At 44.2% G+C, this 14,399-nt stretch overlaps 1 protein-coding gene across 1 annotated transcript in view; it reads right to left on the bottom strand.

Annotated features, from left to right (window-relative positions):
- Positions 1–14,131, bottom strand: part of RAI2 (retinoic acid induced 2) — a 105,713-nt gene extending 91,582 nt beyond the window's left edge. Inside the window, exon 1 of the mRNA XM_069757334.1 lies at positions 13,923–14,131. The gene's annotated coding sequence lies outside the window, so the exon portion shown is untranslated. The remainder of the gene's footprint in view (positions 1–13,922) is intronic.
- Positions 14,132–14,399: the final 268 nt, after the last annotated feature.

The following is a 14,399-nucleotide window of genomic DNA, read 5'->3' as shown; positions in this document are numbered from 1 at the left end:
TCCGAAGACTCAACCTGTCCTGAAGAGAAACGAGGATGGAACCCAGAATTGCAAAAAAATGGAGAAACCAAGGTAGCCGAGCTGGCCCGATTATTAAGGGCGAACTCAGCCAACGGCAAAAAGGACACCCAATCATCCTGGTCTGCAGAAACAAAACATCTCAGATATGTTTCCAAGGTCTGATTGGTTCGTTCGGTCTGGCCATTAGTCTGAGGATGGAAAGCCGAGGAAAAGGATAGGTCAATGCCCATCCTACCACAAAAGGCTCGCCAAAACCTTGAAACAAACTGGGAACCTCTGTCAGAAACAATATTCTCAGGAATGCCATGCAACCGAACCACATGCTGAAAGAACAAAGGTACCAAATCAGAGGAGGAAGGCAATTTAGCCAAGGGCACCAGATGGACCATTTTAGAAAAGCGATCACAGACCACCCAAATGACTGACATCTTTTGAGAAACGGGAAGGTCAGAAATGAAATCCATCGAAATATGTGTCCAAGGCCTCTTTGGGACCGGCAAGGGCAAAAGCAACCCACTGGCACGAGAACAGCAGGGCTTAGCCCTAGCACAAATCCCACAGGACTGCACAAAAGTACGTACATCCCGTGACAGAGATGGCCACCAGAAGGATCTAGCCACTAACTCTCTGGTACCAAAGATTCCAGGATGACCAGCCAACACCGAACAATGAAGTTCAGAGATAAGTTTATTAGTCCACCTATCAGGGACGAACAGTTTCTCTGCTGGACAACGATCAGGTTTATTCGCCTGAAATTTTTGCAGCACCCGCCGCAAATCAGGGGAGATGGCAGACACAATGACTCCTTCCTTGAGGATACCCGCTGGCTCAGATAAACCCGGAGAGTCGGGCACAAAACTCCTAGACAGAGCATCCGCCTTCACATTTTTAGAGCCCGAAAGGTACGAAATCACAAAGTCGAAGCGGGCAAAAAATAACGACCAACGGGCCTGTCTAGGATTCAAGCGCTTGGCAGACTCGAGATAAGTCAAGTTCTTATGATCAGTCAATACCACCACGCGATGCTTAGCTCCTTCAAGCCAATGACGCCACTCCTCGAATGCCCACTTCATGGCCAGCAACTCTCGATTGCCCACATCATAATTACGCTCAGCGGGCGAAAACTTCCTGGAAAAGAAAGCACATGGTTTCATCACTGAGCAATCAGAACCTCTCTGTGACAAAACCGCCCCTGCTCCAATCTCAGAAGCATCAACCTCGACCTGGAACGGAAGAGAAACATCTGGCTGACACAACACAGGGGCAGAACAAAAACGACGCTTCAACTCCTGAAAAGCTTCCACAGCAGCAGAAGACCAATTAACCAAATCAGCACCCTTCTTGGTCAAATCGGTCAATGGTTTGGCAATGCTAGAAAAATTACAGATGAAGCGACGATAAAAATTAGCAAAGCCCAGGAACTTTTGCAGACTTTTCAGAGATGTCGGCTGAATCCAATCCTGGATGGCTTGGACCTTAACTGGATCCATCTCGATAGTAGAAGGGGTAAAGATGAACCCCAAAAATGAAACTTTCTACACACCGAAGAGACACTTTGATCCCTTCACAAACAAAGAGTTAGCACGCAGGACCTGAAAAACCATTCTGACCTGCTTCACATGAGACTCCCAATCATCTGAGAAGATCAAAATGTCATCCAAGTAAACAATCAGGAATTTATCCAGATACTCACGGAAGATGTCATGCATAAAAGACTGAAACACAGATGGAGCATTGGCAAGTCCGAACGGCATCACTAGATACTCAAAATGACCCTCGGGCGTATTGAATGCAGTTTTCCATTCATCTCCTTGCCTGATTCTCACCAGATTATACGCACCACGAAGATCTATCTTAGTGAACCAACTAGCCCCCTTAATCCGAGCAAACAAGTCAGATAACAATGGCAAGGGATACTGAAATTTAACAGTGATCTTATTAAGAAGGCGGTAATCAATACACGGTCTCAGCGAACCATCCTTCTTGGCTACAAAGAAGAACCCTGCTCCCAGTGGTGATGACGATGGGCGAATATGTCCCTTCTTCAGGGATTCCTTCACATAACTGCGCATAGCGGCGTGTTCGGGCACGGATAAATTAAATAATCGACCTTTAGGGAATTTACTACCAGGAATCAAATTGATAGCACAATCACAATCCCTATGCGGAGGTAGAGCATCGGACTTGGGCTCTTCAAATACATCCTGATAATCAGACAAGAACTCTGGGACCTCAGAAGGGGTGGATGACGAAATCGACAAAAATGGAACATCACCATGTACCCCCTGACAACCCCAGCTGGATACCGACATGGAATTCCAATCCAATACTGGATTATGGGTTTGTAGCCATGGCAACCCCAACACGACCACATCATGCAGATTATGCAACACCAGAAAGCGAATAACTTCCTGATGTGCAGGAGCCATGCACATGGTCAGCTGGGCCCAGTATTGAGGTTTATTCTTGGCCAAAGGTGTAGCATCAATTCCTCTCAATGGAATAGGACACCGCAAAGGCTCCAAGAAAAACCCACAACGTTTAGCATAATCCAAATCCATCAGATTCAGGGCAGCGCCCGAATCTACAAACGCCATGACAGAAAACGACGACAAAGAGCATATCAAGGTAATGGACAGAAGGAATTTGGACTGTACAGTACCAATGACGGCAGACCTAGCGGACCGCTTAGTGCGCTTAGGACAATCAGAAATAGCATGAGTGGAATCACCACAGTAGAAACACAGACCATTCAGTCGTCTGTATTCCTGCCGTTCAACTCTAGTCATAGTCCTATCGCACTGCATAGGCTCAGGTTTAACCTCAGGCAGTACCGCCAAATAGTGCACAGATTTACGCTCGCGCAAGCGTCTACCGATCTGAATGGCCAAAGACAAAGACTCATTCAAACCAGCAGGCATAGGAAATCCCACCATGACATCCTTAAGAGCCTCAGAGAGACCCTTTCTGAACAAAGCTGCCAGCGCAGATTCATTCCACTGAGTGAGTACTGACCATTTCCTAAATTTCTGACAATATACTTCTATATCATCCTGACCCTGGCACAAAGCCAGCAAATTTTTCTCAGCCTGATCCACTGAATTAGGCTCATCGTACAGCAATCCGAGCACCAGGAAAAACGCATCGACACTACTCAATGCAGGGTCTCCTGGCGCAAGAGAAAATGCCCAGTCTTGAGGGTCGCCGCGCAAAAAAGAAATAATAATCAAAACCTGTTGAATAGGATTACCAGAAGAATGAGGTTTCAAGGCCAGAAATAGCTTACAATTATTTTTGAAACTTAGAAACTTAGTTCTATCTCCAAAAAACAAATCAGGAATAGGAATTCTTGGTTCTAACATAGATTTCTGATCAATAGTATCTTGAATTTTTTGTACATTTATAACGAGATTATCCATTGAAGAGCACAGACCCTGAATATCCATGTCCACACCTGTGTCCAGAATCACCCAAATGTCTAGGGGAAAAAAAAAAAAAAAAAGTGAACACAGAGCAGAAAAAAAAAAAAAAATGATGTCAGAACTTTTTCTTTCCCTCTATTGAGAATCATTAGTTAGGCTCCTTGTACTGTTATGTTTGCTAATGACAGGTGTTATGAAGGCAATCCAGAAACACAGTGTGCTTAGCGATCAGAGCGCATACAGTGATCTGACAAATACCCAAAAATACAAGAACGAGCTCTGAGACGTGGAAACTCTGTAGACTGCACACCTGATCCTATCCTAAACACAACTAAAAGCGGCTGTGGATTGCGCCTAACAACTACCTAGGCAACTCGGCACAGCCTAAGAAACTAGCTAGCCTGAAGATAGAAAAATAGGCCTGACTTGCCCCAGAGAAATTCCCCAAAGGAAAAGGCAGCCCCCCACATATAATGACTGTGAGTAAGATGAAAAGACAAAACGTAGGGATGAAATAGATTCAGCAAAGTGGGGCCCGATATTCTAGGACAGAGCGAGGACAGTAAAGCGAACTTTGCAGTCTACAAAAAACCCTAAAGCAAAACCACGCAAAGGGGGCAAAAAAAACCCACCGTGCCGAACTAACGGCACGGCGGTACACCCTTTGCGTCTCAGAGCTTCCAGCAAAAAAAAAGACAAGCTGGACAGAAAAAAAGCAACAAAAAAGCAAAAAGCACTTAGCTATACAGAGCAGCAGGTCACAGGAACAATCAGGAGAAGCTCAGATCCAACACTGAAACATTGACAAGGAGCAAGGATAGCAGCATCAGGCGGAGTTAAGTAATGAAGCAGTTAACGAGCTCACCAGAACACCTGAGGGAGGAAGCTCAGAAGCTGCAGTACCACTTGTGACCACAGGAGTGAATTCAGCCACAGAATTCACAACAAGTATACAGCACAGCCCACACAGTAGTATACAGCACAGCCCACATAGTAGTATATAGCACTGCCAACACAGTAATATACAGCACTGCCCACACAGTAGTATATAGCACAGCCCACATAGTAGTATACAGCACAGACCACATAGTAGTATACAGCACAGCCCACAAAATAGTATACAGCACTGCTCACACAGTAGTACATAGCACAGCCCACATAGTAGTATACAGCACAGCCCACATAGTAGTATAAAGCACAGCCCACACAGTAGTATACAGCACTGCCCACATAGTAGTATACAGCACAGCCCACACAGTAGCATACAGCACAGCCCACATAGTAGAATATAGCACAGCCCACATAGTAGTATACAGCAGAGCCCACACAGTAGTATATAGCACAGCCCACATAGTAGTACACAGCACAGCCCACACAGTAGTATATAGCACAGCCCACATAGTAGCACACAGCACAGCCCACATAGTAGTATATAGCACAGCCCACACAGTAGTATACAGCAGAGCCCGCACAGTAGTATATAGCACAGCCCACATAGTAGTATACAGCAGAGCCCACACAGTAGTATATAGCACAGCCCACATAGTAGTATACAGCACAGCCCACACAGTAGTATACAGCAGAGCCCACATCCCCCCCTAGAATGGCCCCCTCAAAGACCAGTAAGAAAAAAATACACTCCTCACCTCTCCTCGTGCCCGCGGTGCTCCCTGCTCCTGTTAGGCGGCTGCTGCTGCACTGCCTGAGACACAGTGAGTGCGCACGCACCTGCAGTGTCAGAGGCAGAGCGGGGAATGATGGGAGAGGGAGCGACAGGTGACGCTCTCTCCTCCATCATTGCATTCAACTGTACCGGTGTCTATGACCGACGTCTATGCGGCGGCGGCGCTGGGGGGGAGGGTGAGTCGGCGCACAGCGGCCCACTACTGGCACCGGCCCTTCTGGCATTTGACAGAACTGCCCGATGGCCAGTCCGGCCCTGATTGTAATACACAAATGAAAGGAACTATTGGTTCAAAAAGCAAATAAAACATTAATAAATCCAATGACTCCTGTGAATTAAATCATCTTGATCAGTTCGCTCCACCCTGTGTCTTGTTATGGAAGCGCCAAATATATCTGGCTGTCAAAAACACACCTCTGGGATTTGTGACTGTGAAGCACAAGGCAGCAGCTCTTTGGCAACACTGCTCAATACTAAACAGCAACTGCAGGGACATTGTATGTAGTGACATCTGCAGATACTTCTTGGGTAGATACCCACCGATCCAATCAGGTTTATGAGACATTCATGCAAAGATATAAATGATTTTCTCTTGCAAAAGCCATTCACATCACATTGTTCCATTGTAGTTTGCAGTACAAACAGCACTCCAAGTCGCGACTAGTAAAGCATTAATCAGGGCGTACGTACGCCTGGTGGTGGATAATCTCAGGTGGACCACCGTACAAGAGCAGATTTATTGGAAAACGGAGGCAGCACTGCAAGTTTGCTGCAAAAAGGTGCATTAGTCAAATATGTGACATTTAGGCTATATTGGCTTTTTTAAAGCATAACGTAAAAGTGTACCAATGTTCCGAACTTTTGAATTTCATTCTCCATATCTCATTATCCACTTGGTTTTGCTTTGAACTTCAGACTGCTATCATTTTATAGACAATCATCATAGATATCTCATACTTAAATTTGACTTGCAACTATTTAGTATATGATCAGTGATACAGATTCTTACCATGTGACTGCATTGCTAATGTTCTCCCCCTAATTTTTTTAAAATTTTTATTTTTATTATGTATGTATATATATATATATATATATATATATATACCAAAAAAGAAAAGGAACAGCACAGAAATACTTATCTTCAGGTGCAGAGCCCCAAGACGATCTGTCCAGCGATCATCCACATTTATAAATATCCAAAAAAGAGGCAGCACTCCATAGCAAATGTCAAAAAACGTGCAGGGTTCAATATACCCACATATTGTGGCGACGTTTCAGCTCGCAATGAGCTTTTCTCAAGCAGTGAGTAAGTATCTGTGCCCTATATTTATACATGGCTCAATCATCCTTAATTGTGTTCCACCTTATGCATTCAATTCAGTGTTTCTCAATTATAAAGTGCATATGTGCAATATATCTTGTGCAATTAATACATATATATGATACATAACTATACAGTGCCTCTTACTTTGCTCCGTGGATACATGCTCTGCGTGGAGGACGCCATTCTCTTCGGCGTCTCATAATGTCTACTGCGCATGTCTGGCTACGTCACTACTACAGAATAAACGGCCGGCCAATCATCTAGCCTGTACGGCATATTCACATCGCGCCTGCGCGAGTCAGCGCCATATTTATTGGGGCTTAGTTCTCTTCCCATAGTGCTCTTTGTAGGAGAGCACCCAGACTACGCATGCGCAAATAGCTTGCTGAGGAATCTCACATCCTCCCATACATTAGTTCACTTCGCTTTACTCCTCACTGCGGGACCCGGGTTAGAGAACCTTTTCAATATATTATGTCACGCCATATGGACCAATGTACAGGTGCATCTTCCCACCCTGACCCTCCGGACGGCACCTTACTCAGGCTGTCTCCGGGGGTCATGCGCTACAGCGACCCAACGACTTAACCCTTTAAGGCCAAGTCGCTGCAGCCACACACGCAAAGGGTGATAGCACCCTAGCCCTGGCTAATACTTTACTTCTATATATGCCCCCACGTGAAGGAGCGACAAATGGCAGCATGTTTGATTGGCATGCCATCTATTCACCTATATAAATAAGAATTGGAAAAAAATATAATTGTTTCACAATGATTTATTGAAATACTAGTGTACATTAAATTTATTCTAAGTAGATATACTGAATTTGATTATCCTCCACACAGTCATGTTCCACTTGGCATCAATTTTCACACCTTGGTGCTTCTAAAAAATAAATAATACAACAATGAATAGACATATCCAAAAAACATGCAATCCTTAAAAAATGGGTATCTCAAAACTAAACAGAAACACCAATATATATCTATGGAACTTCATATTATACTGTTAGATTCAGCAACCATACTAAGATATTCATTCATACGGTCCCATGTATACTAAAATCTACATTTAACCCCTTAGGTTTGAGGGTGTTCAACTCATAGATCCACATGAGCTCCTTTTTCTTCAACATCTGTTCCCTATCACCCCCTCTCCTCTTGGGAGGCACTGCATCTATTATTTTGAATTTCAATTCTCTCTCAGTGTGATTGTGTTCAGTAAAATGCTTTGGTACTGGGAGGTCCATTCTCTTTTTCCTAATAGTGTACCTATGCTGGTTCATCCTCACTTTAAATGTACACGTTGTTTCCCCAATGTACCACAAATTACAGGGGCACATCAGTAGGTAAATAACGTAATCAGAGTTGCACGTGAGGTAATGTTTAATCTGATATACTTTATTCGTTTCTGGATGTTGAAATGTGGATCCTTTTATTATGTGTCCACAATTGACACATCCTAAACAAGGAAAACACCCCTTTTGCTTTCTACCCGTTAAGGTTACCTGTGTGTTCTTCCTAATCGGTCCTATGTCTGATTTGACTAGATAGTCCTTAATATTTCTGCTTTTTCTGTAGGAAAATAGTGGTGGCATTTTAAATTCTTTAATATTAGGGAGACATTTTCCCAACATCATTTTATAGACAATCATCATAGATATCTCATACTTAAATTTGACTTGCAACTATTTAGTATATGATCAGTTATGCAGATTCTTACCATGTGACTGCATTGTTAATGTTCTCCCCCTAAATTTTTTAAAATTTTTATTTTTATTATGTATATATATATATATATATATATATATATATATATATCTACTATATAATTGTCTAAGGGTCGCCTCCGTCTTTCTGTCTGTCCTTCTGTCTGTCTGTCACGGATATTCATTGGTTGCGGCCTCTGTCTGTCATGGAATCAAAGTCGCTGATTGGTCGTGGCAAAACGCCCACGATCATTGCCACGACCAATCAGCGACGGCCTCAGTATGCAGCATCAATAGTAAAAAGATCTAATGTTACAAATAATAATAATTAAAAAAAAAAGGTTATTCTCACCCTCCGACGTGTCGTCCAGTCCTCGGCAGTGCAAGCGGCAGGTTCCGGTGCTAAGGATGCTATGCGAGAAGGACCTGCCATGACGTCACGGTCATGTGACCGCGACGTTATCACAGGTCCTGCGCTCATACCAACCCTGGGACGGGAAGCTGCCGTGTGCACCGCACACAGGCGACAGGACTACAAGGGGCCCTTGGAAGGTGAGTATATGTTTATTTTTTAACCTGTTACATACGTGGCTGGGCAATATACTACGTAGCTGGGCAATATACTACATGACTGGCCAATATACTACGTGACTGGGCAATATACTACGTGTCTGTGCTGTATACTACGTGGCTCTGTGCTGTATACTACGTCGCTGTGCAATATACTACGTGGCTGGGCAATATACTACGTAGCTGGGCAATATACTACGTGACTGGGCAATATACTACGTGACTGGGCAGTATACTACGTGGCTGGGCAATATACTACATCACTGGGCAATATACTACGTGACTGGGCAATTTACTACGTGACTGGGCAATATACTACGTGGCTGGGCAATATACTATGTCACTGGGCAATATACTACTTAGCTGGGCAATATACTACGTGACTGGGCAATATACTACGTGACTGGGCAATATACTACGTGACTGGGCAATATACTACGTGGCTGGGCAATATACGACGCTGGGCAATATACTACGTAGCTGGGCAATATACTACGTAGCTGGGCAATATACTACGTGGTTTGGCAATATACTACGTGGCTGGACAATATACTACATGGGCTGTGCAATATACTACATGGACATGCATATTCTAGAATACCCAATGCGTTAGAATCGGGCCACCATCTAGTATATACAGTGGGGCAAAAAAGTATTTAGTCAGTCAGCAATAGTGCAAGTTCCACCACTTAAAAAGATGAGAGGCGTCTGTAATTTACATCATAGGTAGACCTCAACTATGGGAGACAAACTGAGAAAAAAAAATCCAGAAAATCACATTGTCTGTTTTTTTATCATTTTTTTTGCATATTATGGTGGGAAATAAGTATTTGGTCAGAAACAAACAATCAAGATTTCTGGCTCTCACAGACCTGTAACTTCTTCTTTAAGAGTCTCCTCTTTCCTCCACTCATTACCTGTAGTAATGGCACCTGTTTAAACTTGTTATCAGTATAAAAAGACACCTGTGCACACCCTCAAACAGTCTGACTCCAAACTCCACTATGGTGAAGACCATAGAGCTGTCAAAGGACACCAGAAACAAAATTGTAGCCCTGCACCAGGCTGGGAAGACTGAATCTGCAATAGCCAACCAGCTTGGAGAGAAGAAATCAACAGTGGGAGCAATAATTAGAAAATGGAAGACATACAAGACCACTGATAATCTCCCTTGATCTGGGGCTCCACGCAAAATCCCACCCCGTGGGGTCAGAATGATCACAAGAACGGTGAGCAAAAATCCCAGAACCACGCGGGGGGACCTAGTGAATGAACTGCAGAGAGCTGGGACCAATGTAACAAGGCCTACCATAAGTAACACACTACGCCACCATGGACTCAGATCCTGCAGTGCCAGACGTGTCCCACTGCTTAAGCCAGTACATGTCTGGGCCCGTCTGAAGTTTGCTAGAGAGCATTTGGATGATCCAGAGGAGTTTTGGGAGAATGTCCTATGGTCTGATGAAACCAAACTGGAACTGTTTGGTAGAAACACAACTTGTCGTGTTTGGAGGAAAAAGAATACTGAGTTGCATCCATCAAACACCATACCTACTGTAAAGCATGGTGGTGGAAACATCATGCTTTGGGGTTGTTTCTCTGCAAAGGGGCCAGGACGACTGATCTGGGTACATGAAAGAATGAATGGGGCCATGTATCGTGAGATTTTGAGTGCAAACCTCCTTCCATCAGCAAGGGCATTGAAGATGAAACATGGCTGGGTCTTTCAACATGACAATGATCCAAAGCACACCGCCAGGGCAACGAAGGAGTGGCTTCGTAAGAAGCATTTCGAGGTCCTGGAGTGGCCTAGCCAGTCTCCAGATCTCAACCCTATAGAAAACCTTTGGAGGGAGTTGAAAGTCCGTGTTGCCAAGCGAAAAGCCAAAAACATCACTGCTCTAGAGGAGATCTGCATGGAGGATTGGGCCAACATACCAACAACAGTGTGTGGCAACCTTGTGAAGACTTACAGAAAACGTTTGACCTCTGTCATTGCCAACAAAGGATATATTACAAAGTATTGAGATGAAACTTTGTTTCTGACCAAATACTTATTTTCCACCATAATATGCAAATAAAATGTTAAAAAAACAGACAATGTGATTTTCTGGATTTTTTTTTCTCAGTTTGTCTCCCATAGTTGAGGTCTACCTATGATGTAAATTACAGACGCCTCTCATCATTTTAAGTGGTGGAACTTGCACTATTGCTGACTGACTAAATACTTTTTTGCCCCACTGTATGTATATATATATATATATATATATATATATACATATATATATATATGTATATATATATATATATATATATACATATATATAAAACTATATATATATATATATATATATATATACTGCTCAAAAGTTATGTAAACACAATCACACTTCTGTGACATCAACCTGTCCAGTGTGAAACAACACTGATTGTGAATCAATTTCTCCTGCTGTTGTGCAAATTGAACAGTCATCAGGTAGAAATTATAGGCAATTAGCAAGATAACCTCTATAAAGGAGTGGTTCTGCAGGGGGATGACCCTTTCTCTGTTCTCATCCTTTTTAGCTGTTGTTTTGGTTACTTTTGCATTTCGTCATTGTTCTCACCCCTAGATGTACAGTAGCATGAGGTGGTGTCTACAGTACAACCCACAGAATTTCCTCAGGTAGTGCAGCTCATCCAGGATGGCACATCAATATGAGCTGTAGCAAGAAAGGTAGCTGTGTCTTTCAGCACAGTGTCCAGATCATGGAGCAGATACCAGGAGACAGACCAGAAGACATGGAAGGGACCATAGGAGGGCAACAACCTAGCAGCCGGACCACTACCTCCTCCTTGGTGCAAGCAGGAACAATAGGAGCATTTCCAGAGCCCTGCAAAATGACCTCCAACAGGCCACTAACATCCATGTGTCAGCTCAAACTGTCAGAGTGGTATGAGGGCTCGATGTCCACAAGTGGGTGATGTGCTTAGAGCGCAACATTGTGCCGGGCGACTGGCATTTGCCAGAGAACCCCAAGACTGGCAAATTCGACATTGGCACCCTGTGCTTTTCAAGGATGAGAGCAAGTTCACACTGCGCACATGTGACAGACGTGACAGAGTCTGAAGACGCCGTGGAGAACGTTCTACTGCCTCGAGCATGACCGGTTTGGAAGTGGGTCAGTATTGGTGTGGGGAGGCACTTCTTTGGAGGGCCGCACAGCCCTCCATCTGCTAGCCAGAGGTACTCTGACTGCCATTAGGTAACGGGATGAGATCCTCAAACACACTGTGAGACCATATGAAGGAGCAGTGGGCCCTGGGTTCTTTCTGATGCATGACAATGCTAGGCCTTGTGTGGCTGAAGTGTGTCAACATCTAGGACATCTGCCTCTTTCCATCCACCAACAGCACGTTGCACCACAGACTGTCCAGGAGTCGATTGATGCTTTAGTCCAGGTCTGGGATGAGATCCCTCAGGAGAACATCCGCCACCTCATCAGGAGAATGCCTAGGCATTGTAGGAAGGTCATACAGGCATCTGGAGGCCACACACTACTGAACATAATTTCATTGTCTTGAGGCATTTCCACTGTAGTTGGATCAGCCTGTAATTTGATTCTCCACTTTGATTTTGAGTGTCTCAAATCTAGACCTCCATGGGATATTCATTATGATTTACATTGATAATTTTTATGTTGTATTGTTCTCAATGCATTCCACTATGTAATGAATAAAGATTTGCAGCTGGAATATTTCATTCAGTGATATCTAGGACGTGGTATTTTAGTGTTCCCTTTATTTTTTTGGAGCAGTGTTTATACACCCACACAGATATATGTTTATCTATCTATATACACACACACACACATACACCAAATAGTGACATCATATGTCTGAGTGAGTCACAAGCAATGATGATCACAGACCTAAACAAAACATAATGAAGAGAATACCACTATATCCCCAAAGTTATATAGAGGCCTCAAAAGCAAGACACAAAGAGGATCATTACTGTATGCCACAAAAAGGCTGTAATAGTGGTAACATCACATGTTGGATTAATATGCCTTTTTGCAACAAACTTGGAGCGCAGCCGCCTTCCATTGTGCCATTGTATTTCATTGCTCCAATTGTTTTATCTTCCATGATAAAGAATGATACTGCTACAATGATATAATCACCACCAAAAAGGAAAAGTTGATGCAGTAAATGTTATAGAGCAGGCATCTAGTAATCATAAATATATATATTAGTTATATTTATTATACATTTATATTGAATGTTGGTCATTAGGACATTGTCATACCCTTGTGCACGTGCCTTCATGAAGCAAAACTCTGTGTTTAGGAGCCAGAGTATAGAGCTGAAGAAAGAATGGCTCCAGCGGCCAGACCATACATTGTAATGGGCATAACACAAATAACTCATCCACTGGCATGGAGACTGCCCACAGCTTGCCCTGATCCGAATAAATGATTGCTAGGGAGCACAAGGGGTTATCCAGGTGGCACATCTATGCATTAGGCAGCTTATGGCAGGCTGGATACAGTTATTGTATCTGCACTATACCGAATGTAAATATTTTCAGTATAAAAATGTAAATATTCTGTACGGAGGCCGCTCCTGGCGCTGTGCCCACAGTAAGATGTGTTCCAAGTATATAGGTAGAGGGTATACAGGTCCGGTCCAGACTGTACCCACCAGTGGTGGCATATGGCAGGGAGCCCACTGTCACTGCATCCGTTACTGGGGGGCACATTAACCCTTTTTTGTAGCGCGTATCTCAGTTTTATGACTATTTTAGTAGAAATCTATTTAACGTTCGCTAATTCCCCAAAGAATCCATAACATCTGTCTATAGAAATGATTTTGCAATTATTTTTGTTTTTTTTTATATTTTTATGATGACGTTCATTGATTATTATGGTTAATTTTTTTATAGACTTTTTCACACAAATCGCCCCATTTCATCGGCATAGTACTATGCGAATCAATGCAGCCATGCCAGCTCCAGCTTGTAGGGTGGGCACGGTTCCCAGTGCCAAGCTTCTAGCCATCAGCCCCTCCTGGTAACACATCTGCACAGGCTCCACATCCATGCCATCCCCTCCTCACAGTGACAGGGCTCCCTGCTGTATCCTCTCCTAACCCTCCGTCCCCTCCCGGCTGTGCCGCCTGTATGGCATTGCCCGGGGTGCCCGCTCTTACCTGCTCCGAAGCTGGCGTGCAGTGGCCCCTCACCAGGAGGAGTGAGCCCCCCGCACTAGCGCTGCTGGCCGTCCATCACCCCGGGCTCCGGTGTCTGTGTGCCGCTCTCCGCTCCGCCCTCTCCTGTCTCGGTGTCTCTGGCACCGCCCGGCCGCCTATGTGACGACTCCCAGGCGTCTGTCTCCCTCCTCTGGCTCGTCCATGGCTCCGTCCCCACAGCCCCGGCTTTCCCCATTACCTGGGTGCTGCTGGTGACAGGTCAATGTGTGCCCATGTCCTGCATGCTGGGGCTCCCGGTCCGTTACCTCATGCACGGCCACAGTCAGGAAGATGGGCTCGGTTCACTTCTTGCAGAAGACAACTGCCTAACCAGCAATTCCTCAGATCCTCTCCCCCAGCTATTAACAAATAGAACCCGAAAAATGCCTGTAAATAATCCTGTCAGTGCTAAAAAAATGTGTTTTATCTGCACCAAAA

This window comes from Ranitomeya imitator, chromosome 3 (genome assembly GCF_032444005.1).
Source record: "Ranitomeya imitator isolate aRanImi1 chromosome 3, aRanImi1.pri, whole genome shotgun sequence".
Classification (NCBI taxonomy): domain Eukaryota; kingdom Metazoa; phylum Chordata; class Amphibia; order Anura; family Dendrobatidae; genus Ranitomeya; species Ranitomeya imitator.
This window is presented reverse-complemented; position numbering and strand designations above follow the sequence as displayed.